Genomic DNA, 26,000 nt, shown 5'->3' with positions numbered 1-26,000 from the left:
CGTTTGAGCTTTGCTTGTGCCTGGCCTATTATTGTCAAGTTAAATAGCACGACTGTGGGTGGGGGCTATGCTAGTGGCAGAGAACTGAAATGAGGCCGGAGACTGACTATTTTTGGACAGGAGCTGAAGTTACAAAGAAATTATTTTTGCCTTTTATGAGCTAATTAGGCGTAGTACACATTTATGTGTAACATAGAAACAGAAGGGAAGAGGAAGAAGAGAAGCAAGGATGGGCATTACTCAAATCTGTTTAGTTGTTGTTGTTTTTCTGTCGGTAGGATTCCCCTGAAATTATGTAATCCTAAGTAAATTGAAAATGTGGATATGGAAGATGTACGACCTGGTGCAGCACATGTGTCGAGAAGCCGACTGCAGGTTAGCTGTCCAAGTTGATAATCCAACTAGTTAACTAGGTAATATTAGCTTTGGAAATCTGTGTTACAGCTATACAATTAATATTAAAAAAAACAGAATAAAGAAAGAAGAATTGTAAACAAAGATGGCTGACTCAAAGATCTGAGTTTCAGGAGGACTTGTCGGCTTCGGCAAACACAATTCTGCACGTGCGACTTTTAACGGATTCCGACGTGGATTCTGCATCCTTTTTATTCAATAGGAATGAATATCTTTCTGATTATCCATGACTCATGACGGACAGCAACATGTGTGCAGAGTGGTCTGATAAAAATCTGTTCATATTCCCATTTGATGTTTTTCATTCGATGAATTTCCTCCTCATGTTTGCAACTTGTAAATGCCGCTTGTAATTTCTGCTGCTTATTTAAACTGAAGTCAATGATTATTTGTGGGGGAAACTGAGGTAGGACCACCAATGATTAAAACTGAACATGCAAACCATTTTCAGTCAGACTAACAACCACAGAAAAAAAGTAAATATAAAATAGTGTTCACTTAAAACTATTACCTCTTTACACAATTTTTCCTTTCGTGTCAGATGGTTACTCTGACTAGAAAGGCTCTGAATGTTCCCTTCTGGGTGTGTTTTTCCCCACAGGAAGATAACTGGTGGCGCACCACCTCAAACATCAATTTGCTGTGAAAGTAATCACTCTCCTTTGTCTAAATAACAGCCCAATTAAAATGTACTACAGTTTGGAAAAAATGGTTCATGGTTGCATAAACATGTTTGAAGTGAAGTTTTGAGTTGGCCCCTTTTGGACCAGCAGTTAGCTTCCGCCTCCGGTACCAACTAATCTGGATTGACGGCACCATGGAAGTTATATAATATTGATATTAGCAGTTTATAGCTTTTAAACACGATCCCACTTTGAAAACCTTGATCTACAGCCTATGAATTTAAATGACTTTTCCAGATTTGAGGAAATGTATTACAACTGTAAGAGCTAGCGCAATGATTTTGCACCAGCAGGAATATCTCATGAAAACAATCAGAACCTGCTAGAGGTTTTTGTTCAACAATTTATGTGTTAATACGGTGAACTCGTGATATTTTACTCGGGGGGGGGGGGGGGGGGTTCATAATATCAAAATCTCATCTCTGCCAGAAAGAGGAACACATTTCACTGTAATCTTGCTAAAAACCATCAACAACTTATATAAAAGTGGGCTCTGCGTGTATCTCCTGACCTTTCTGCTTACGCTTTCTGTCAACAGGATATGAACTGGCACTAATGCAGACAGAAGCAGGAAGTGGGTCGCCTTCCACCCACAGTTCAGAAGAGGCCCATCACTGATGCTGAAACACACTTTTAAAGCAAAACCACTGCTCTAGGCCGCGGTAGTGGTGCAGGTGTAGAACACAATATAATAATATAATAATATAATATCATCTTTATTGTCATTGAAACATACACTGAAACATACATTACAACAAAATTTGTTCTCTGCTTTTAACCCATCACCCTTGGGGAGCAGTGGGTTGCCATGTGCGGCACCAATGGAGCCATCTGGGGTTAAGGGTCTTGCTCAGGGACCCTGAGTGCAGGCGCTGGGGATCGAACCGGGTACTTGCATCCTTCTCTGAGTGCAAACACGCTGGTCTAACCACTAGGCCAACACTCCCCATACACCGAGACGCACCTCGGTAGGCAATTTGGGGTTAAGTGCCTTGCCCAGGGGCACATCGACATGTGGCAAGGGGAAGCTGGAATCAAACCCACAACTTTCTGGTTGCCAGACGACTACTCAACCCATGAAGCCACAGTCGCCCCCACGCGACCCATGTTTGGAGGGCCTCAGTTTTCAGCTATTCTGGGTTTGAGAACCAGCCCATGGATCATTGTCACTTGTCTTCATCCCCTCTCTTTCAACTCCATTTCCTGTCAGCTTGCCGTCAAATGAAGACCATCAGTGCCCCCCCAAAAAATAAAAAATAAAAAAAGGACTGCTGTAAAAGTACCAAATATACTCTGCGCTCAAAACAGGTCTCACTACTATTGTTGTAAAACTTCCCTTTACTTGCTGAGCCTTTCTTGTCGCAGTGCTGCCGTTGTTGGAAAATGCAGTCAAACAAGTCAGACACAACAAATACAAACGCAGGGAACTAAGCCTCTCAGCCAGCTAAACGAACAAACAGCCACAGGCCCTGAGGCAACGTTAAACCCGGCACGTCTGCCGTCACAATACCTCCGTTCTCCATGCGGAGAGCCACGGTGGGCTGAGATGCAGCCGTGTTATTCTTCAGTTGCAGCACTGCAGGGGGGTATGAGATAAGGGGCCAGGCTCGCTGGCAGTCTGCAACATCTGCAGGAAATGGAGAAAACTGTGATGTGTGGACAGCGCAGAGCGTCCAGGGTGACACGAGGTAAAGCAGGTGGCTCACAGATGGAGGATCTGCTCGGGCCCCAAACAACAGCGCCTCAGCCGAGGCTGACAGAGCCAAAACAATCACTGATGTTTAGTCTCAGATGGCAGGAAAAACCTACAGCTCTGCGCACAACAACAGCAGGCAGGAGCGATAAGGAGCACAAACACTGATAAATACAAACAGAAAGAAGAAACCTGTATCCTCGATGGTTATGTTCACGAATCTGTTTAATTTTTCTGCATTGCTGTATTTGCTTTGCCAACAGCCTTCCTTGAAGCATGCAGTGTCCAACCTCTTCAAGCAAACATGTAAACTTTTAACAAAAAGATTAGCTCGTGTTTGCATTTTGGACACCCCTTAAAAGCAAAAAACAACTGTGAAAATGTCCAGTAACAAATTTAAAATCCATTTTCTCACAACCACAAACTCTTGAGGACAGAAAGTAAACACTAGGCGAAATGAAAAGATGCACTGAGACGTGACCCTGCCGAGAGGAAAAGAAAATATGACCCAAACATTAGCATATTGGTTGAGCTTCTCGAAGGTTTTCACTAGCTGATCTGTTGCTCCGCGCTGGTCAAGAGATCAACACGACCTTGAGCAAATGTTTGGCAAAGCTAAAAGAAGAATCATCCGGGCTGTGGCTGTATCCCAGATGAGACACTGATCAACAGAATGCTTTTTGTTGCCAACAAAGCACCTCCAGGAAAGGCTTGAGGAGTACTATAGTTTCAATTTACCTGAACTTTAACATCAACGAAAAACTTCAGGCTTCTATTCAGCTTAACGGAGAGAGCAAGAAAGACAACTGATGAAGCTTTGAGCATTGATATCATAGAGTATCTACCCTAGATACTAATGCTGCTGCTAATCAATGTGTGGGCACTTAGGATAAGTAACTGGCCAACATTTATGTTGTCCTGTGATGTTAAAAACTCTAATCTGAAAATGAAGAGGTAGTATGGTAAAAACAAAGCCATGACTAGAAATCAACAGAAGGGATGAGAGTCCCATTCACTGCAGGATGGAATAATTGTTAACTCTGTTGCCTCACAGTACAAAAGTCATTGGTTTGAATCCTAGCACTCCTGTGTCACCATTTAGCGCTGTGGCACTAGTTGGTTTTGTTGCTTCACTATTTATTATTCGCACTGTCGCTTCATGCTTGCTCAGTATGAGGGATTGCTGCAAAGCCATGGACAATGCAGACGACTCTCCCTGTAGCTCTACGATTCTCCAGGAGTGAATGCTGCTTGTCGGGACTTTGAAGCAATCAACTGGTTCCCTTATATAGGAAATTTTTGACCAATCTGTATAATATGATTGATTTTGACTTTGTAAAGTGCCTCCAGATTCCATGTTTCATGAATTGGCGCTATATAAATAAAACTGAATTGAATTGAATTATTCAACGACAAAATGGAGCGTCGCGTGGTGGAGCCACGCCACTGTACAGCTCGAAGGGGGAGCTCAGACCAACAGAACCCGGCCAGTGTGCTGTCCACGTCCATCAAGCTAATAACAGCTAGCATTAGCTTATGTTGTCCAGGAGGTTTAGAGCTTCACTGTCGCCAATACAGGAGCTTTACTGGTCTTTTTATGTTGCTCTCAAACATCCGCGTCGTACTGTTAGCTTAGCATGTAGCACCATTCAGTATTTTGTTTTTCTTGTCCGCCTGCCTGAGAAAATTCCTCTGAACAACACTTGTATGTTTCTCTTGTCTACAAAGAGGGTCACAGGTTTTCTTCTGGCTGTTGTCCACATGTTAGCAGACTTTAACACTTCCAGCAGCAACTCATTATTTGGGTGATGAAAGCAGCTGCAGGGAGGAAATGTGCTGAGTCATTGTCCACTCATAACACTCTTCAGTGTGGAAGTTGAGTGCAGAAGACTCAGCTGTTTAAAGTGTTAGTGAAGTAATTAGGAAGTAAAGCTATAGGAAGCAATAAAGCTTTAAGAAGTTACTTAAGTGTATTTTCTATGACATGTGGAGATATTTATGTAGTTCATTCAAGCTGCCAGAGAGAGCGCGACCGATTCAGGTAGATGAGGGTTGAGGTGGATGATTTTTGGCAGTGTAGGCTTTTGTCTTAATTATTTAGAGATTTAAACCTCTACCTTTATTAGAATATATCAGATCTGTACATTTTGAGAGCAGTAATCTTAACAGTTAAGGTATGGCTCCAGTGGTAAGCCAAATAATTATTTAACAACCTTGACACACTTAAATCTGAAAATACCTTTGGTGTGTTTCTAACAAAATATTATATAAAGACAGCCTGGCTGAAAATGAAATGAAACAATTTATCTTTAGCTCCCTTCACAGACTTCTCCAACAGCGTTGAGATTGGTACTCCAGCAGGGTCTCCTCTAAATATTAGTTACTTCCAGTCGGAAGAGACGTCACCTGCTGCTGGATTCACCAGGTGTGAGCTTTACGAAAAACTGCTGATTCTGTCACATCCTGCCTCTCTGAGTGCTGCATCTTGACTAAAAACACATTGCTTACTCAAAAGAAAATGTATTTGAACATCCCATTTCATATGGAAATACTTTTACCCTAAACTCAACATCTTAAAACAAAGTGAATGAAATTGTCGGTACAATTCCAGCTTCCTCTGCTATCACATGTTGTTGCACTTAACCCCAACTTGCTCATCAATCTAAACACCAATGTACGAATGTGTATTCATTGAAAGTGCCTCTGGGTGAATGTGGTTCTAGTGTAAATGCCCTTTGGTAGCTCAATATAGTTACGGAAAACTACAAAATATGTGCAGACTATCAATCAGCCAAATTGAATGAAAACTGGCCTTCGAATAATCTAATTATAAGAAAGAATTAAAGACGTGAGAGCAAAAGAGATTCATAACAAAGTGCTATGGATGTCCTTCTGTGTTTGGATTTATTCAGACTTGCAAGCAGCTCCAGCATAATGCAACGCATCTTTAGTCCAAGGCTTACAGTTTCCCAGCAAAAAAAGAACAGGCGAGCTGGTGACCTTGGCACGTAGTGAGACACGCTCCACTCCTCCTCAATCTCTTTCTCTCTCTTTACTGGAAAAAGCTGCAGCAGCATCATATGGCAGGCTTCGAGTTGTGACAGAATTGGTTGAAATCTGTCACCTCCGGCTATACATTGATTCTAAACTAGCTTTAGGAATATTTTGTCATACCTCTCTGTTAAACTCTACTCAAAATGGTTTATAGAAAACTTTGAAATTTGCCACTTAAAACTAGAGCTTAGCTTCCCTTTCAGTCAGAGCAAGTGGGACATTAAATCCTAGCAGAGACCTCTTTCACCCAGAGCATAAAGCAATGAGACTGTAATTGTTGCCTCAGTTGACTCTAAACAATGGAGAGGAAATCCAAGAAAAACAGAGGATTTATAGGACAGCGGTTAAGAAGAGATGAAACTAACCGAGATGTGATCATGTTAATTAAAAGACTAGGTAAAAAAATAAATAATTAGATTTGACTTTGGGGCGTTTTGGTAAAAGTACATTTAACTTTTAGTTCCCCATGACCTCCAATAACTTTAAAAGATAATACGCAACTTTAGAAAACCACCAAGTCATCGACTGAATCAGTCAAAACAAAAACCTTTCTTTATGAAAAGGCTTTTTGACAGGTAATTTTACAGTTTTAAACATTAAACAGAATGCAGGAACCAAGAGGTGTATGAAAGGAATGATCTTTAAAGACATCTTTGTCCTCACAACATTGAGAATGAAAAATTACAAGTCGTACACTGCCACCAGCAGATTAGGGGCTAAAGCTAAGTAAATAAGTAACTTTTAGCCGGACGTGTGCATTAGCTATAATTGTATATTTTCTTTGTTTAAATCTTTAGGTAGTTTTTGGACTACCTATAGCTGATGATCGGCTTATACTCATCAAGACACCTAAACTTCCCCTGAAACAAATAAAGAAGCATTTCTTTAGTATTGTCAATATTACAGATGGACCAGGACGCAAGTGATATAAAATGTTCACATCAACAACATTGATGAATGATATCTAAACTTGAAATAACAAATATTTAAGATAATAAAAACATTTTACACAAACTCTTCAGCCTGCTAAAACACAAAAGTCCACGTGTTAGGTGCAGTGTTTATTCAGGCATTTTTCTTTTCCTCAATGCAGCTGTTAAGAAAAATTACACACACAAAATAACAAATGGATACAATAAAATCTAAAAATTGCAACAAAAAAAGGACAATAAAATAAAAAATATTGCAAAAGACAAAAACAAAACACAATCCTAATCCTAGGCGCACCATGAATGAGCCACTGCAGAAAAGAACTACGCAGTTCATTTAACATACAGCATTTGATGGCTCCTCATATTTCAAACAGTAAAACGGTCCCCTTTTGTCTCTTGTCTCGAGCCTAGGATCATATCATTGGGATTATTCTTACATATCTACATAGAAGCGCTTGCATTGGTTTTCCTAGCTTTAGTTTTACTTAAGCAGGTCACTGAAAAGTGCAGTAAAATCCTCAGGACAACTTTATAGCTGAAAACCTTCTGCGCTGGTGAGAGAGAATGTGCGACTGAGCGAGATGATTAAAAAAAAAAAAAAAAACAGACCGTTCTTACTTCTCCTTATAAGCCCACTGCTGCATTAGGCTTCAATTTGTGGTATGTTTAACAACTCAACCGATATAAGTCAACATTCTCATGGCAGGCTTTCCATTTCCCTCTGAACAAAAAGAACCCCAAGCTTGCCAGGCTTCACTTCAAGCTCGCATTTCCTGGTCCAAAGACAAATGTTCACTTCAATTTGGCAGCGGGGGACACATTTACGATGTGACAGCCGTCAACTATGGCAGCTCTGATATACCGAGTCACTCGACTGTCTGTGCTTTAACCAATGCCTTTCAGAGTTTACAGTTTCTTAAAAGGTGCTCGGCAAATGAGGCATTTAGGGCCATTCAAATGATTGTTTAAAAGAAAGTAGATTTTTTTTTTGTTTTCCAAAAGAGTTCATATGTTGCAGGATCGCAACTCGTGTCCCATAATAAAGTGGTTCTAAAACAATGAAAGATATTGCAGTTATTCCCTTTGATGGCGGCAATTGGAAGTTGGTAGTTTCTTCAAGTCTGCAGTGTTTGCAGAAAGGGGTTAAAAGTTCTTAAAGTGAGCGGGAGCCTTCAAGCACCTGTTGATTTTAACACGAGGAAATCCTTTAAACCTTGGGAATGTTTTTCTATCCTTCCATCTAATCCTTTAATCGCTCGTTCTGAACACACACAGAACAGGAGGGAAATGGGACAATACTGCAACCCTTTGAAGCTTCCAGTGGGAAAGGCACTCAGCAGGGTGCATCTCTTTATCGTCATCAATCTGCAGGTTCAATTCTGAAAAGATAGCTTCAACAGTGTGAAGATGCAAGGGTCTAATAAACTTTGGATCAATTTCAAAGCAGAAACAACTTGGGAATACCGCTGCGCTTGTCTTAATTCTGAGTAAATCATTAGATCTCTTGTAGCTTAGTCTGAACTGCCGGGGTCTCCCTTTTCCTGAGGTCCTGTTGGTTAAAGGGATTGTTGATGACATCCTTTGACCTCTTTCAGGTGGCAGAAATCAGGACCCATGAGCTGCCTGTGTGACTGCGCATCTACATTTTCAGGAACACAGAAAAAAAAGGGCAGACAAGGCAATTGATGTTTGAAAGTTATAAAATCACACACGAAGAAGGTTGTTGATGGAAAATAACTCACAGAGCCAATGAACCATACTACTGAACAGTGCTCAGATGGCCTAAAGAAGCATCTATTTTTAAAAAAAAGATACAAGGAGAGAACCGCTTGGTGGGTTATGGCTGCAGAAAACCTGTGATTAGCTCCTTCTAACACACAAGCATGCACCTACAGTGACGCAGGCCCCCAATAAAAACTGACACAGCAACACAGCAGAGAAATTCTGCTACTATCTGCTGCACATGTGCAGAAATGCCATAAATCACACAACGCGCGAATGTCATGACACAAGAACAATCTCAAAAAAGGGATCATGCACATGCCGGGTAGACCCTCATAGCCTCGGCTGTGCTTCAAAACACGCCAAACATCCCAGACTGTTTGAGGGAAAACTCATCCGTTTGACTGAGAGGCCCTTTCTGTAACCGTTTATCATGGTGGGTCAGTAGGGTTTGAGGCTGAAAGGCTTTTGGCTGGGAGAGCCTAAATACCACAAACATAGAGATACACTGTTCGAAAGCTCTCCCTCTGTGTTTACCGAGCGCCGCAGCAGCACCGCAGCTGGAATGCAGCGGCCGGGCCGAGCACACAAAAGGGATACGTATCAGTTTCTGGGTCTAGGTTTGAGGCCGTCTTCACGCTGCAGAAAATCTCCCTTCAGGATGCTCAATCTGACTTATATTCTGATCACCCAGGGAAAAGCACATCTAGAGCTATAGATGAACAGCTTTTATTTGTAGAAATCAAGATTAAAAGTGGCACCCTTGATCAAAAAAAAAGACAAGGCTGGGTGAGAATCCAAGCTCATGATACACAAGGAGGGGAATCGCAAAGTAGGAATACTTATTATACTGTTTATCATTATTGGGGAAAAATGATTATCTGGATAAAATGTATATTTATCTTCTTACTGATGATCTGTAACTGATGTTAGCAAACTCCAATTGGCATTGTTACTTTTGCTGTCTGAACAACTCTTTCCACTGTTGGTGCCATTACTACATCATTAGGTATCAACATATTTTTAAATATGAATTAAATGAGCTATTATGCAACTTATATAATTGCACTATTCAGTGTAATTTGTGTGTGGAAGACACCTGTTTGATAAAATGTAAATTTTATTTTTAAAACAGAATCTGTGACTTTTGCGGTGCTGACTGCATGCAATCATAGATTTATATATAAAAAATGGTTATTCAAGTCCAGGGACAGGGCTCAATAAACTAAAGCCAGTGTTAACTTGAGAAGGGAGATTAAACCTGCAAAATTATGTTATAAAGACAAAATTGAGAACCATTTTTGCAACAATAATCCAAGGCAGGTGTGGCAAGGATTGCAACATCTCACCAATTATCGAGGAAACAGGTTTCCCTCTACTACTACAAGAGACATTATCTCACTGGCCAAGGTGCTCAACAATATTTTTGCCCACTTTGAGATAAACAAACATACCACATCGCACTTCCCAGGTACTGATACACCAGTGATCACCCTCAAACAACCTAAAGTGAGACATGTGCTCAGGGTAGTGAACCCCAGGAAAGCAACAGGCCCTGATGGGGTACCTGGGGAAGGTAGTAGTGGCCTGTCATCATGAACTCTATGCAGTTTTCACCAGCATCTTCAATCAATCAACAGTGCCATTCCTGTTCCTAAAACATCATCCAAAACCTACCTTGCTCATGTTGAAAGGTTTTAAAAAACTGGTGCTAAAACACATTAAGCTAAACCTTCTTTCCTCCTTTGACTCACAGCAGTTTGCATACAGGTCCACAGAAATTGATATTTCCACCACGCTTCACTCAGCTTTAAGTCATCTGGAACCCTGGAATAGTTATGACTGGATGTTGATTGTAGATTTCAGCTCTGCTTTCAATATTATCCTCCCTAACCTTCTAATCACAAACAGCCGCCCTTGAAAAAACCCTCAACAACCTGCAGATGGCTAAAGAACTTCCTGACCACGAGATCGATCAGTCTGTCATGATCGGCTCCCATTTCTCCTCCATCAGTCTCAGTACAGGCGTTCCGCATGGCTGCGTGCTAAGCTCCCTTCTTTGCTCATACACTCACGACTGCATTCCAGCGTTCCAAGGAAATCATATCAGGAAGTTTGCTGATGAAACCACTGTAGTGGGACTCATTTCTCAAGATAAGTCTTCCAACAGAACCGATTTTCTGAGGGTCCTCAGAAAGAACGTCAGTGATGAGTTGCTGCTGTCCTTTTACAGAGCCGCCATTGAGAGCATTCTATCGCACTGCATTACTGTTTCATCTACTGGATGTTCTGCTGGTGACAAAAAAGCTCTGCAGAGAAACAAAGACTGTTAAAAGAAATAATTACTGGATGTTCTCTCCCTTCCATTACAGACATTGCCAACAGCCGTACACTCTCTAGACAGAGCCAATATTCTTAAAGGACTGTTCCCACCCCGCCCATCATCTGTTTGAACTGGTAACCACTGGCAGACGTTTCAGATCTATCAAATCAAAGACACTCCTAATTCTATTGTATGATATTACTTTACATTAACAAAGTCATTAATTCACTCATTCATTCATAATCATGAAGTCTGCTAAATGCCACAGGGGCTTTAGTGGGAACTGTGCTTTTGTCGAATAGAGTCAAGGTTGAGATTGATTGGCAGCCGACATCCAATTAGATCTTGACTTTAAGTATAAATATGTGGGAACGGACCTTGTGCCCACTGTTAAGTATGATGGAAGTAATCCTGTAATGCCGTGGGCCTGTTTTTCCTCAAAGGGCACTGGGAATTTTGTTATGGTGAACTGGATCAGGATCTATTATAAATAGCAGGTTATTATTTCAAAAATGTGCCTGAAAACAAAGTTAAAGATGCACTAAATTATTGGAACCTGGTCACTTTCAAACAAATCGGTATTGGCCAGAAAAAGCCTGACCATTAACAGTGGACCAACATTGAGTCTTGCAGCAGGATCACGATCTTAAAAGTATGGTCATATTGAGACTGAAATTATTCACGACACACAATATTTGTCCCCTTCAACGTCAAACAGAAAACCCGTGGGGTGTGCGGAGACGAAGGAAGCACAAGCGAAGACCCAGGACTCCGGATATGCAGGGATTTACATGAATATTACCAGAGGCAAACTGGAGAGCAGAACATGACAATGTTGCCTTTGAGATCTCTTCTCACCTACTTTTGTCTGTTCGCCTGTCTAGCGCCGTCCCATTGCACCTTTAGTACCTACACGCTGTTTTAATTAACTTCATACCACAGGGAGCAATTATGCAAGGAAACATTCATCCAATTTGGAACTGCAAATTAATCTACCTTCAAGCTACAAAGCGACAGCGGCTTCAATGTGTTCAGAACAAGAAGATACCACAAGACTTTAGAGCAAAGATTTATTATTTAATACGCAATCTTAACTGCTGCAGAGAAAAAAAAGAGTCTTCGGGAAGTTTTGCGTCATTTCTTCAATGCTGCAATTCTGAGCTTTTAGATGGGAAAAGGGGGAAGCTGTTAGTTCAGTAAGATGGACAGATAGCAAGCAAAGCATAAATGAATGAGAAAACAATTTACATACCTCCACTTCCCCTTGGGAGTGACAACTGAGAGGGAGAAAGTGTAGGGGGGGGGGTGGCGCTGGTGCAATATCAAATGAGAAGAGAGTGCAAGAGATGAAGGGAGAAAAAGGTTAAAACTGATGGAAACCGTGTGCAAAAAAGGAGAGGAAGCTAATGAGAGAAAGATAACAACCTCCTTCAAGGGCAGAATGGGGAGGGGATATGATGAGAGGAGGAAGAAATTGGCGAGATTGCACTTCGGGAGGTGGTGAGATGATGCCAAACAGTAGGGCTGAGTCAGACAGATACACATTTGAATCTAACATGTGCTACTACTCATTAAGCAAATGCATGCAAGCATTCTTTCTTCAAAAAACTCATCCACGCCACTCCGTCGCTTTCTATTAATCAGATTTTTTGGATTAGATCTGACTGAGTATCAAAAACAGAGGAGCAAACTGCTCAGTTTGATTTATTTTCATTTATTTGGGTTTTAACTGATGATGAGAGTCAAGGCTGTTGTGTTTCCCCCTTTTGTTTAAATCTCAGGCAGTTCACGTTGCTGGGACTGTAACACTGCAGAGGTGAGGAAATATTTGTTCAGGCAAGCCAGTTAACAAGAAAGCAAGCGTCGCTACAACTAATAAAACTACTATTTGCATGGGTGTGCATTCTTTCTGACATACAAGTCCCTCAGGTGGCTAGTAAAGGGAAATGTGATGCTTCTGGCACGCTTCGTTTTTGAAGCTGGACAGAAAACCTTTCCTTGCTGAAGAGCGAGGTAAAACTTGCAAACTTTAAAGCACAGCACCTTGAAAACGTTTCCATGCCTTTTAAAACCTTTTCACATTTTGTTCAGGAACAAACAAAGGTCCGCTCATTATACATAGGATTTCATGTAAAAAGAGCCTCACAAACAACCACATAATTGTTAAGTAGAAAAGAAATGGCGTATGCTTTTCAATATTTTTACAATAAAAAAAAAAGGTGTGCATTTTAATCCGACCCTTTTACTCTGAAACCCTGAATACCTAAATGAAATGAAGTGAAATGCTAACTCTAGAAAAGGTGCAAAGACCACAGGACAACTGATTCTGGGGTTAGGGGACGTGGATGAGATAGTGTGGTGAATTGAGACCAAAGTTTTAGATGCTATGAGAGGCAGAATACTGATGTTGAAAATGGTACGTCTACGGTGAAGTATGGTGGAGCCAGCATCATGCTTCTCTTCAAATTAGACATTGAAAAAGAAAAAAAATGTCATTTAGATGCTGTGCCTTAACATGCTACACTTAAAATGCAGGAAAATGTGGTTCTTCAAGGAATGGTCTTAGTGGGGCTATATACAGATGCACTCCACACTTTTCAGATTCTTATCTAAACACAGTTTTGAAAACCGTGAATAATTTTCATTTTGCTTCACAATTATCCTTTGATTTGATCCTTTAATAGCTTTATATATATATATATATATATATATATATATATATATATATATATATATATATATATATATATATATATATATATATATATATATCCATTTTGTTTTGTCTGCACCATCAACACCAAGTCAAATTCCTTGTAAGTGCAAACCTACTTGTCAATAAACTTAATTCTGATTCTAATGAGATCTAAAAAAAATAAAATAAAAAATACTATACTTTTTCAATTAATTGTAGATACAACACAGAGAAAATGGAAACCAGGACATTTCAGAAGACATAACCTGAAAAAACACAACAAACATTATACCCTCAACAAAACGGAAAACTGAAATATCTGGATGGAAAAACACAACCATACCAAAAAAAAATAAAGACAGTGAATGAAGCCGATTCCTGAAATGAGTTATTATTGAAGTGTTTTTACTTTTATTGGTCTCATCTCTTTGCTGAGGAAAGTTTTTCTCTTCATACTCTGCGTGTGCTCCTCTATAAAAAGGTGCATTTGCTGCACCATTTGCCTTCCTCTGAAGTAATAAAGAGCTGTGAAGAATCTTAAAGACAATTATGTGGCAAAAATAAAACCTGTCAGTAAAGCAGGAGGACTTCAGGCTGTGAATGCTCAATCGAGCACATCTGTGAGATGACGTTTATTTTGCGACTCAGTGAACTGTTAATGTCTGCCATATGTATAATCTAATAGCAGCAAAGAGGCCTAAAACTAAAAAAGTGGTAATGTGGCAAGAGCCAACATTTGTTTATTGACCTCTAATCTCATGAATTCTTATTCTTCTGCCCACTGCAGTTTAACAGTCAAATGTTATGAGTTGGACAAAAAAAAAAAAAAAAAACTAGTTTCTTTCTCAAAATAACAAGCAAGTCCCTCTAAATGAACAATGTTTTTATGATATTCCAAATTGTTGCTGTCCAATTGCATTGAACTCTTAGATTTGAGGAAAAACAAGAGATTATGAAGCTTAACCATCTTATTTTCTTTTAACTAAAATAGTCAGTAACAGATCTTTGTCAGGTTCAATACTGAATATTTATCAAAATTCTAGATGTGAAACTGCTTTGATTGAGCAGAACGTCTAAAATATCTTGAATGTGCAAAACAACACTTAGCAGAGACATATTAGTTAAAATGAATTATTGTGGGTGGTAATCTTAACATCTGTGAAGCTCCTCGGCAGCACAAAGATAGAAATCTTTTAAATAAGAAAACTTTAAACTCCCTCTCACTTATTTGCTGGAATTATATGAGGCAAGGCCTGTTTATCTGTAGCACATTTCAGTAAAAAGACAATTCAAAGTGCAGTACATGAACAGAACATAAAAAAATAAAACATACAGAGGAATGTACATAGCACAAAAATAATAGCAACAGGTCAAGATAATTTGGACTACAAGCTAAATCTAATAATGTTTCAGTGAGCTACAACAGTTTGAACTGAACATTAACATTTAAAGGCAACTCTAAACAAATAGGTTTTTAGCCTTGATTTAAAGGAACTCAGGGTTTTCAGCACTTTTACAGTCTTCCAAGAGTTTGTTACAGACAAGTGAGAACTAAAAAACTAAATACCATAAGAACTAAAGAAATAAATGCTGCTTCTGCATGTTTGGTTCTAGGTTTGCAGAGTAGACTTGAGCCAGAAGACCTGAGTGCTCTGGTTGGCTGATACACTGATAAGTCTGATGTATTTAGGTGCTAGGCCATTCAGGGATTTATAGACTAACAGAAGTATTTTAAAGTTTATTCTCTGAGATACAGGGAGCCAGTGTAAGGACTTTAGAACTGGGGTGATGTGCTCTACTTTCTTAGTCTTAGTGAGGACGCGGGCAGCAGCGTTCTGGATCAGCTGCAGCTGTCTGATCCACTTTTTAGGCAGACCTGTGAAAACCCCGCTGCAGTAATCAGTTCTACTAAAAATAAATGCATGGATTAATTTTTCCAGATCCTGCTGAGACATTAATCCTTTAATTCTGGAAATGTTCCTCAGGTGATAAAAAGCCGACCTTGTAATTGTCTTTAGATGCTTTAAGAGGTTCAGGTCTGAGTCCATCACTACTCCCAGATTTTGAGTCTGATCAGTGGTTACTAGCTGAAGCTGTGCACTAACTTTTGATCGCTCCTCTATTTGATCGCTCCTCTATTGGTCCAATAATTATTACTATTACTAAAAATTTTGCCACATCCATGCATTGATTTCTTCTAAGCATTTACTCAGCTATTAAGTCCTGGTGTGGGTCTTAAAATCTCCCCAATTAGCTTTGAAATGGGTCATAAAACTCCAAATTAGCCCTTCGCCGTAAACATCTGCTTGACATCCATGAGTGAAAGGCCCAGTTCACATCTAGCAGTGACATGCATCCTGACTGATCCGATCATCAAATACTGGAGTGAATGCCCTCCAGACTCATAAAGAGCAGTTTTCTTCAGACCACCTTCATTAGTTTGAATATTTGTATGCAATTCACCCTGAGACAAATGAATAGACCCCCCCCCCCCACACACCAACTTGATGTGACTCCCCTCAATCTGCAGAGTTATCTGACGACTCTCGTTGAATAAATCAATTTATGAAGAAAAACTCCTTACCTGTTAAGCAAGAGAAGTGAGCTGATAAAGTCTGTAGCCAAAATAACTCTACACAGTTTTTATGCTCGTCAGAACTGATTATATTTGGTTAACCAATGGGACTGGGTGGTTTATAGCCGGTAGAGTCATTTAAAGTAGCATTGCTACAAGAGCAGGCTAGTAAGTACTGCTTTTAAAGAGCTGACATGGGAAATCAATTCAAATTGCATTCGAACCAGAATGGAAATAACAAGAGGAGAATTTTCTCTGGGGAAATATTCCGGTATGTGGAGATTAAACCCAACACGGCGACAATCTGGACAAAGAAAGAAAAACATATTTAGCTAAAGTAGTTTCTGCATCACAAACTGAATAGACACGCAGCTCATGTTCCCATAGCAATGGCGCTGATACAGTTTGTGCTGCTTTATCTCAACGGGCTCGCTCAGTGGTACTCATAAGGAACCGCTCGGAAACAGGTGCGAGTTCAATATGCTAGCTCGGAAGAGAATCACAGTCGTGCCGAACGAAGGTAATCAGGCTGGGTGAAATGAGAGCTACCCGCATGACACTGACCTTACAATTAATCTCCCTTCGCAGTTCATCCCTCAGGGCCGCCATTTAATCACTCAAGCATGTGCCTGATAGAAAGTCACAGCAGCAATTGACACTTTAACCTGATCTGCTACTCAAATGAAGAAGAGAGCGATAACTTTCTATGATGAAATCCTCATGACGGCCCCCATCGGAGTCAAGCTCCCAAGAACGGAGACGTGACTACGCACATTCCTGCGCTTGTTCATCCCAGTCTATAAGTTTTATTTGTGTTAGCCGTTAGACCGGTTTGACACAGAGGACATGCATGAGGAGAGATCACAGTAAGATCTCCATCTGTGTCTCAGAGGGCACGTAAACAGACTAGAACTCCAGCAAAAGTTTGCTGGAGATGAGCAGAGGGACAAAAGAGAATGGAGTGCGAAGAGGAGAAAGCAGAGAAACACAGCGTGCCAATGCCGGCTGTCGTGGTGTTTTTTGTTTTTTTTATCTGTTTTTGCATGTTTACCGTCCCTTCATTGACAAATAAGTAGATACGCGTCTTGGAAAACGGTGTAGGATTAAATAGTTAGTTTGGTGTGTTTGGCTTTTTTTTAGTTAAGAGCGACAGGAAAGGAAAGTTGTCTATGCTCTGTGAACAGACGCACAACTTTATTTCCATGGCACTCGGGCATAATGTACGAGACAAGACCGGAGAAAGAGCGGTGGTGATGTACAGGAAGTAAAGTACTGGTAAGCTTTTGAATAAAACAAAGAATCTTGTTTTAAATTCTTCTGTTATAAGAAAATAAAAGGAAATGGGGGGGTTAGTCTGCATTCGATGCCCAACAGAGGAGTGAAATACGGAAACGAGGTTTTGTTTTATTTTTTTCTTCTAGGAACTTGGCTCAGAGTCAGGACTAATGCTCCATCGCTTGGATAAATTCCATTTTATGCATATGTCTGTAGCAAAGGGCAATATCTTCAGTTTTTCACAGCTGAGGCATCAGCTGATGACTCAGCGGCAGATGAACTTGTATCACAGCAACGTTGAAAGTATTAACAGGAATGTCCTCAGTAACAACTATGGCAAAGCGCGGAGCACGCTCCTTGCAATCACCATCACCATCTTATCGGTTAGCAAAGTGCAACAGTCACTAAACACATCATCACCAACCCCACGAAGGTTGAAGCGATCGCTCAGAGGGTTTCAAGCCGTCATTTTCCACACGTCCTGAAACAGCTAGCTGTGCTACATCGCTAATGCTGACTTACAATGAACAGAAACAACACGCGGAGATTCAGTCCCAGCTCTGTGCGTCTTTTGTTTCACTTTTATTGTAACCCTGCAACAAGATCCCTGCCTTTGAAGAATGTGTTGTGCAAAATAATGCATTTCTCAGTTTTAAATTTTTAAAACACCGAAGCGCCTGAAAGGCAAATTAATAATAAACCTGCAAATTAAACCCGTAACTTAGGTGTACGGCAACCACATTTCAACAGGAGGGTGTTCAGAAATCTCAGACTTGCCAAGTCACAATCAGACTTCATGGGTTATCCGACGCTCAGTTCTGACTTTGACCTTCTGATGATAAATCAAATACATCCGGTCAGTATTTGGCTAAATCGCTATGTCTTTAGCCACCATAGGAGGGAGCTGCACCCAAACAGATCATGTATGACTAAACAAAAAAAGGCTAAAAGTTCTAAACAAGCAGCACATCATTCACTGATATGAAGAAATTCAAGAACAGACGAGAAACAAAGTTCATGAGATCTTTCAGCCAGAAAAGGATTACGCAGCCATTTCTTAGGCTTTTGGTTTCCTGCAAACTGCCAATGGAGAAAAAAAACAAAAAACATAGGAGGGGCAACCTACTAAAATTACTCCAAGGGACCATTGGCAACTCATCCAGGACGTTGCAGAAGAATCAAGAAAAGCATTGCAGACCTCACTTGTTTTAAAACTTGATTGTTTTACTTTAAGATATTATAATGTTATGACGGTGAGTGTTTCGAGCTTGTCACCCCCCCAAGTTCAAAACTCATGGTATGTAAGATGAAGTCAATGGTTAAAGCCTGAACATTGAGCTGGCTCCTAAAACATAAGAGAATGAAAGAAGCCTCTGCCAAGTTTAAACCATTTGTGCAGCAGCAATTTTGGAAACTCAATCTGACAGAACCCTTTTGGGAGGAATCAGGACAGACTCCCAACATCAGGGTCTGACCTCACAAATGCACTTCTTGAAAAAAAAAATTTAAATTTTTTCCATAAACACATTCCTAAACCTTGTCGAAAGCCTTCCAAGAAGAGGTGGAGCCGTCACAGCTCGCAGGAGCGGACGTGTGCCACAATGAACCTCGAGGATTACGAATGGGATGAAGTGCATATGTGTGCTGAGACAGACTTTTGCCATTAAAATGCGCTTCTAAGTCATAATAGACTCATCGGCCACCCATTCGTCCACGTTGAATGTTGTGATGGTGGTTAACAATAATTACAAACGTTCAAAAAGGTAGAGAGCTATCTATTTTCCCTTAACACCGCCTGCTTTTACACTCGAGATCACATGATGTCAAGAAATCCACTCTTTTACATACGCAATTAGTGATGCTGTTTCTTTGCTCCAGCTGAAGCGCACCGCTGCTCAAAAGTTCCTGACATGCTAATCTGATGAATAAAAAAAAGAAAAAGGAAAAAGAAAAAAGAAGACGAACGGAAGCTTGTGGAAAGTTATCATGCAAGGATGTAAAGGAGATTGATAAAAACGCATGGAAGGCAACTGCACTGCACATTTGGGTCTGGTCATCAGCTCTCCTCTTGGCCCAGAGCTCGGCCCGCCTGCGGGACACGAGTTAAATGCCATTAAGGAGGGATCTATGCTGTAGGTTCTTACATTTTTGAGTCCAGGGCAACAAAAAAATAAAATAAAACGCACTTCTGTAGCAAACGAGCCGGAGGAAGGCAGCGGGAACATCGTCTCCCTCGCTGCAGACCGTGCTGCAAACACGCAACTTCCACGGCCGCTGCGCACTTGTTTCCCAAAACATGAACTACAAAAGAAGCGCAGAGAGCCAATCCGCCACCACTTTAATTCATTCGCCGCCTTTGGCTCTCCCAAAGCTGCGGCGAACAGCGCTGATGGCGTGCTCCCCGGACGACAACAACACATGCGTGTCAACACAAAAACAGAGCAATAGGAGGTGAGGGGGGGACGGCGCCCAAAAGCCGCCAAAGGCCACTTCACAAAGTAAGCGGCACGCAGCGGATGAAGGCTGGACAGAGAGCCGACAGGAAACACGGGGATCACCCGCTACTGTGGAAGCAGCACCAAAACATCGCGGATCATCATCAACAATTAGCGCAGAACACAAAGCTGAAGGGGGGTGAAGCTGAATTTATGCAGCGAATGGAAGCGGCAAAAGGCGACTGAACAAACCTGTCGAGTCGAGGAGGGCACTTCTGCCGCCACGTACGGCGCTGATGTCCGGAGTCGGTGTGTGCGCGCTGCGACTCTCTGCGTGTCTGCGTGTGTGTGTGTGCCGCTCTTTGGCGTTTCCTCCCACCCTGAAGAGATAGTGCTGATGTTTCCACTTCCTCCTTTCTCCTGCCGTCTGCTGGCTGCCTCTGCGCTGCCTGCCAGACATGCGGGACTCACCAAGGAAGGAGCGACAGAGAGGGAAGGAAGGGGCACATTGCAGTGTGAAAAAAACAACAAAGAAAAAAAAAGCCGGAGCACGCAGTAAAACTACAACCCATTTAAAATATTAATTATTTATGCATAAAAATCTTATATTTTATTAATTGAAAGTTGTTGTTTTTTATAAAGGCGTTATGGGGCGGTTGCCCAGGGGGACAGCAGAAAGGGGGGCGACAAGAACGAGACTGAAATAAATGAAATAAATAAAATAGACCTGTCAGTTGCACCTTGAACAAGTTTTATTTTTATTTTTAATGCATGTGGAGCATACCAAACTGCTTTTATTTTTATCAATTTTATTTAACTATGTGATCCCCTCTCTAGGCTCAGATTACTACAACATTTATTTCCATATATATGTTGATGACGTATAACTTTATATCGCTATGTCATAAGCACGACCAGAGCCTACCACGGACAAGGTTCTCTGGGTGTGTTTACGTGGACATAAGTAATCAAAAGAAAGGCTCAATCGCCAAAAATTGTCTTCCGAATGAAACAGCCGGTTTATGCTGTAAGTGTTTAGGGTCCACCTAAACACTTGTTCCGATCATGTCATTCGGATTGGGGCAAACTGCCCTGATTGGGCATATGTGCTCCTATGTCAGTGTGACGTATTTTTTGCCATCAGTGGCTATGCTATGTCGGTCAAGCAAAATGTCATCATCCTGTAAGACATGAAGACCAACAGCTTGGGTTGCAAAGCTAGCTGAGTTAGAGAGTGCAGTACATTTTGTGCGTTTGTTTGGGGGATTTTTTTTTTTTCAGCACAGATGGAACTTCTGTTTTTTGGGTTTATTTTAGGGAAATGTGACACCTCTGCACGTGTCAGAGAACTTTTATTCTAAAGAAGCCTGGAGCATTTTAAACACACGTCATGATTGGATTAATTGATTGTGTGCCCAACGATGTATTCTGACTATTTTTTTTTTTGTTTTTCGATCCAAACACGTTTCAGTCTGATCAAGGAGTTTTGTGCATGTAAACATAGCTAATGTGCTCACAAAGTTAATTAATGGATGGGTTTTCACGATGTGGCCAAAGACCACAAAGCATGCAAGGGACTTTGATGGGTTCCTTTTTTTTAATACATAGATCAAAATTTCAACAACCACTTGAAATCTGTTACAAAATTATTTCAATATCAACTTGAAAATGTTACCAAAATAAAGGGATTTTACTTTGGGTAAGGCATTATTTGCTTTTAAGCAAACCTTTGATCAAGAATCGTGAAATATTCTTTTAATCCTGTACGGTCTCAGGGGGCCAGGTGCTGATCTGCAGAAGTCAGTAAGCAAGAGGTGAGACACACCCTGGACTAGCCATCAGTCCATTTTAGAGCAACACAGAAATTCTCTTTGCAGACATACAATCATACATCAGTGTCACATGTCGCTTCATGCTTGCTCAGTATGAGGGATTGCTGCAAAGCCATGGACAATGCAGACGACTGTCCACTGTGGCTCTACGCTTCTTCAGGAATGAATGAGTCAACCTGGTTCCCTTATACAGGTTATTTTTTGACCAATCTGTATAATCTGATTGAATTTGACTTTGGAAAGTACCTTGAGATGACATGTTTCATGAATTGGCGCTACATAAATAAAATTGAATTGAATTGAATCAGATAATTCCAATTAACAAAAAAGTTGTCAAATCAAAGAAACAAGGACATGAAATTGAATGGTAACTCCTAGTAAAAGCCCATCATCCCAAGGAAGCACAGGGGGATAGTGGAGAGGAACAGCTCTCCTTTAACAGGAAGAAATGTCCAACAGAACCAGGCTCCTGGTGGACAGAGATCTGCCTTTACTGACGGAGAAGGTGTACAGTGCAAGAAAGACATGCAAACATGCAAACCCTCATGCTCTTCTCAAAGAATAGACTTCCCTCAAAAGCCAGAACAGACTTCCTGTGCCAGCGCACATGAGGCTTTATCAACGATTACTCTCCCTTTCTGTAATATTGAACTGTATAAATCTGAGACTGAAAGTTAACTTTTCAACCACATAAAAGTACTGTATAGGTAACATAGAGTCACATGAATAGGTTTTTCATTAACGCTCACAAACAACACGCCATCCTGCCCACGCCAAATGCTCAGGACGGCATGAAAGAATTCAAGTCAAAAACATTGTGTGTGACATTTCACTTTATTTATTTTTTTTTTTTAGTTTTGATGGATCCGACAAAAACATACCCACGTCCATTCCTGCAGGCGAGGAAAAGCGAACGGGGCCGATGGTTTCAATAATTCATGACTATTGAGTGTTCGCTGGCCTCCTGTATGGAGGGGGAGATTATGACCTTCTAATGTTACATTACGCTGGAAACAATCCTGGTACAGCTCACCGAGGGACACGTCCCCCTTTACTTTGCAGCTCCATCAGAGGACAGCCCGCGAGCCCCCGTGTATCACAGGCAACAGCGTCGCCTGGCCATATGGGGCCACTTGCCGTTAATTTTTTCCAGTAATTACCTGCTGTTTGCTGGATTGAACCCTTTGGTATTTAGGTGTGTTTATGCAGGGGTGGATAAAGAAGTGGCGTATCGCAGACAGTAGTGGTGCTTATCTTTGCTTCCACGCAGCAGGAGCAGCAGGAGGAGGATTATACAGGAGCCCTGCTCCTCCTGCTAAATAATCAGGAGCGACACACCCAGCAGAGAGCTCCCAGTCCCCCCCCCCCCCTCCCCCCCTTGCTGTCTATGCTTTGCTCTCTGAAAAGCACAGGATGCAAAAAGCTCGGCTTTATTTTAATGACAGCCTGTGTCCTGGGCTAAACTGTTAATTTGGCTGCATGCACTAAGCGGGGAGGGAGGAGGGATCCAATGATAAAGGGGGGAAATGAGAATGTTCTGTAATCTAGTTCAGCCATAAACAATTCAAAGAGTATATCAAGCTGCCTTAAAGAAAGAAAGTTTCCACCAAACAAAGCCGTTCCAACATTTCATGGAGTCAATGCGACCTCCAGTTTTGTGACGGTTTGGGAAACGAGATCTTTGATATTACTAAGTTGTCGTTTTACCTGAGATTTTAAAGAGGCAGACTAGTCGTTTTTTTTTTTTTTTAAAGATACGCCCAAAAAGTAGGAAAAAAGAGCTGGCTAATGCATTCAGCAAAGCGTTGACTCCTCAAGCAGCAAGAACACGTACAGTCACTATTGTTTCCCAATTTTAGAATTCTTAAATAAAGTTGTCATTCACCTTTTTACCATTTTACAGTTTGTCATTTAACCACAAATCTGAGTATTTCTTTAATGTGATAGAGCAGCACAATGTAGCCCATGATTCTAAAGTGGGAGGAAAATAACACATGGTGTGCAAAATGTATAAAAATAGGTTTGAAAAAATGTAAGTTTTGTGCATTTTGCCCCCTGAGTTAATACCAGGGCACCCTCTCCTATGAGTTTTGCTTACATGGTGCCTTTTAATCACTAATATTCACTAATACGGTGACTCTCAATGTTCTCCAAGAGGACAGAGTTAGCAATATATTGGCTGTCGATGTGATGTCGATACTAGAAACATCTGTATGCTCATAGTTACCGGGGCCACCAAGCTCTTCCACAGTTTAAACCCATGAGGCCTTCATAGAACACATGCATTCATAATAACCTATGAGATTCAAATAAACTTTATTTACAATTTAGGGTTTTAAGTAGAAGTATCCGAGTACTGAATACAAAGACATGCCACACCTTCCCCTCTTTTGTTCGCAGAACAATATAAAAACGGTGAATCGTTTCCCTTTTCACTTCCCAATGATGCACTGCCTTATGTTAATTATCACATAAAAAATTTTGTGCTTTACGATGTAACAAACAATAAGAAGCACATTTGCAGGGCCGTGCGTGCTTCGCAGCACATTTAATTTGAGATAAAGCGGTCCATCTGCTTGACATCCATGAGTGAAAGGCCCAGTTCACATCTAGCAGTGACATGCATCCTGACTGATCCGATCATCAAATACTGGAGTGAATGCCCTCCAGACTCATCAAGAGCAGTTTTCTTCAGACCACCTTCATTAGTTTGAATATTTGTATGCAATTCACCCTGAGACAAATGAATAGACCACCCCCCACACCAACTTGATGTGACTCCCCTCAATCTGCAGAGTTATCTGACGACTCTCGTTGAATAAATCAATTTATGAAGAAAAACTCCTTACCTGTTAAGCAAGAGAAGTGAGCTGATAAAGTCTGTAGCCAAAATAACTCTACACAGTTTTTATGCTCGTCAGAACTGATTATATTTGGTTAACCAATGGGACTGGGTGGTTTATAGCCGGTAGAGTCATTTAAAGTAGCATTGCTACAAGAGCAGGCTAGTAAGTACTGCTTTTAAAGAGCTAACATGGGAAATCAATTCAAATTGCATTCGAACCAGAATGGAAATAACAAGAGGAGAATTTTCTCTGGGGAAATATTCCGGTATGTGGAGATTAAACCCAACACGGCGACAATCTGGACAAAGAAAGAAAACATATTTAGCTAAAGTAGTTTCTGCATCACAAACTGAATAGGCACGCAGCTCATGTTCCCATAGCAATGGCGCTGATACAGTTTGTGCTGCTTTATCTCAACGGGCTCGCTCAGTGGTACTCATAAGGAACCGCTCGGAAACAGGTGCGAGTTCAATATGCTAGCTCGGAAGAGAATCACAGTCGTGCAGAACGAAGGTAATCAGGCTGGGTGAAATGAGAGCTACCCGCATGACACTGACCTTACAATTAATCTCCCTTCGCAGTTCATCCCTCAGGGCCGCCATTTAATCACTCAAGCATGTGCCTCATAGAAAGTCACAGCAGCAATTGACACTTTAACCTGATCTGCTACTCAAATGAAGAAGAGAGCGATAACTTTCTATGATGAAATCCTCATGACGGCCCCCATCGGAGTCAAGCTCCCAAGAACGGAGACGTGACTACGCACATTCCTGTGCTTGTTCATCCCAGTCTATAAGTTTTACTTATGTTAGCCGTTAGACCGGTTTGACACAGAGGACATGCATGAGGAGAGATCACAGTGAGATCCTCATCTGTGTCTCAGAGGGCATGTAAACAGACTTTAACTCGATCAAAAGTTTGCTGGAGATGAGCAGAGGGACAAAAGAGAATGGAGTGCGAAGAGGAGAAAGCAGAGAAACACAGCGTGCCAATGCCGGCTGTCGTGGTGTTTTTTTTTTTTATCTGTTTTTGCCTGTTTACCGTCCCTTCATTGACAAATAAGTAGATACGCGTCTTGGAAAACGGTGTAGGATTAACTAGTTAGTTTGGTGTGTTTGGCTTTTTTTTTTAGTTAAGAGCGACAGGAAAGGAAAGTTGTCTATGCTCTGTGAACAGACGCACAGCTTTATTTCCATGGCACTCGGGCATAATGTACGAGACAAGACCGGAGAAAGAGCGGTGGTGATGCACAGGAAGTAAAGTACTGGTAAGCTTTTGAATAAAACAAAGAATCTTGTTTTAAATTCTTCTGTTATAAGAAAATAAAAGGAAATGGGGGGTTAGTCTGCATTCGATGCCCAACAGAGGAGTGAAATACGGAAACAAGGTTTTGTTTTATTTTTTTCTTCTAGGAACTTGGCTCAAAGTCAGGACTAATGCTCCATCGCTTGGATAAATTCCATTTTATGCATATGTCTGTAGCAAAGGGCAATATCTTCAGTTTTTCACAGCTGAGGCATC

At 41.0% G+C, this 26,000-nt stretch overlaps 1 protein-coding gene across 3 annotated transcripts in view; it reads right to left on the bottom strand.

Moving 5' to 3' along the window:
* elmo1 (engulfment and cell motility 1 (ced-12 homolog, C. elegans)) overlaps positions 1–20,250 on the bottom strand; it is a 131,088-nt gene extending 110,838 nt beyond the window's left edge. For 2 of the 3 annotated variants that reach the window (XM_036145063.1, XM_036145061.1), the window contains exon 1: positions 20,054–20,249. The gene's annotated coding sequence lies outside the window, so the exon portion shown is untranslated. Of the gene's footprint in view, positions 1–20,053 lie in introns of all 3 variants that reach the window. The other variant, XM_036145058.1, reaches the window with a different exon arrangement.
* Positions 20,251–26,000: the final 5,750 nt, after the last annotated feature.

The sequence above is a fragment of the Fundulus heteroclitus genome, chromosome 13, assembly GCF_011125445.2.
Source record: "Fundulus heteroclitus isolate FHET01 chromosome 13, MU-UCD_Fhet_4.1, whole genome shotgun sequence".
NCBI classification, from domain to species: Eukaryota; Metazoa; Chordata; class Actinopteri; order Cyprinodontiformes; family Fundulidae; genus Fundulus; species Fundulus heteroclitus.
The sequence above is the reverse complement of the archived record's forward strand: the minus strand, read 5'-3'. Positions and strand labels throughout refer to the sequence as shown.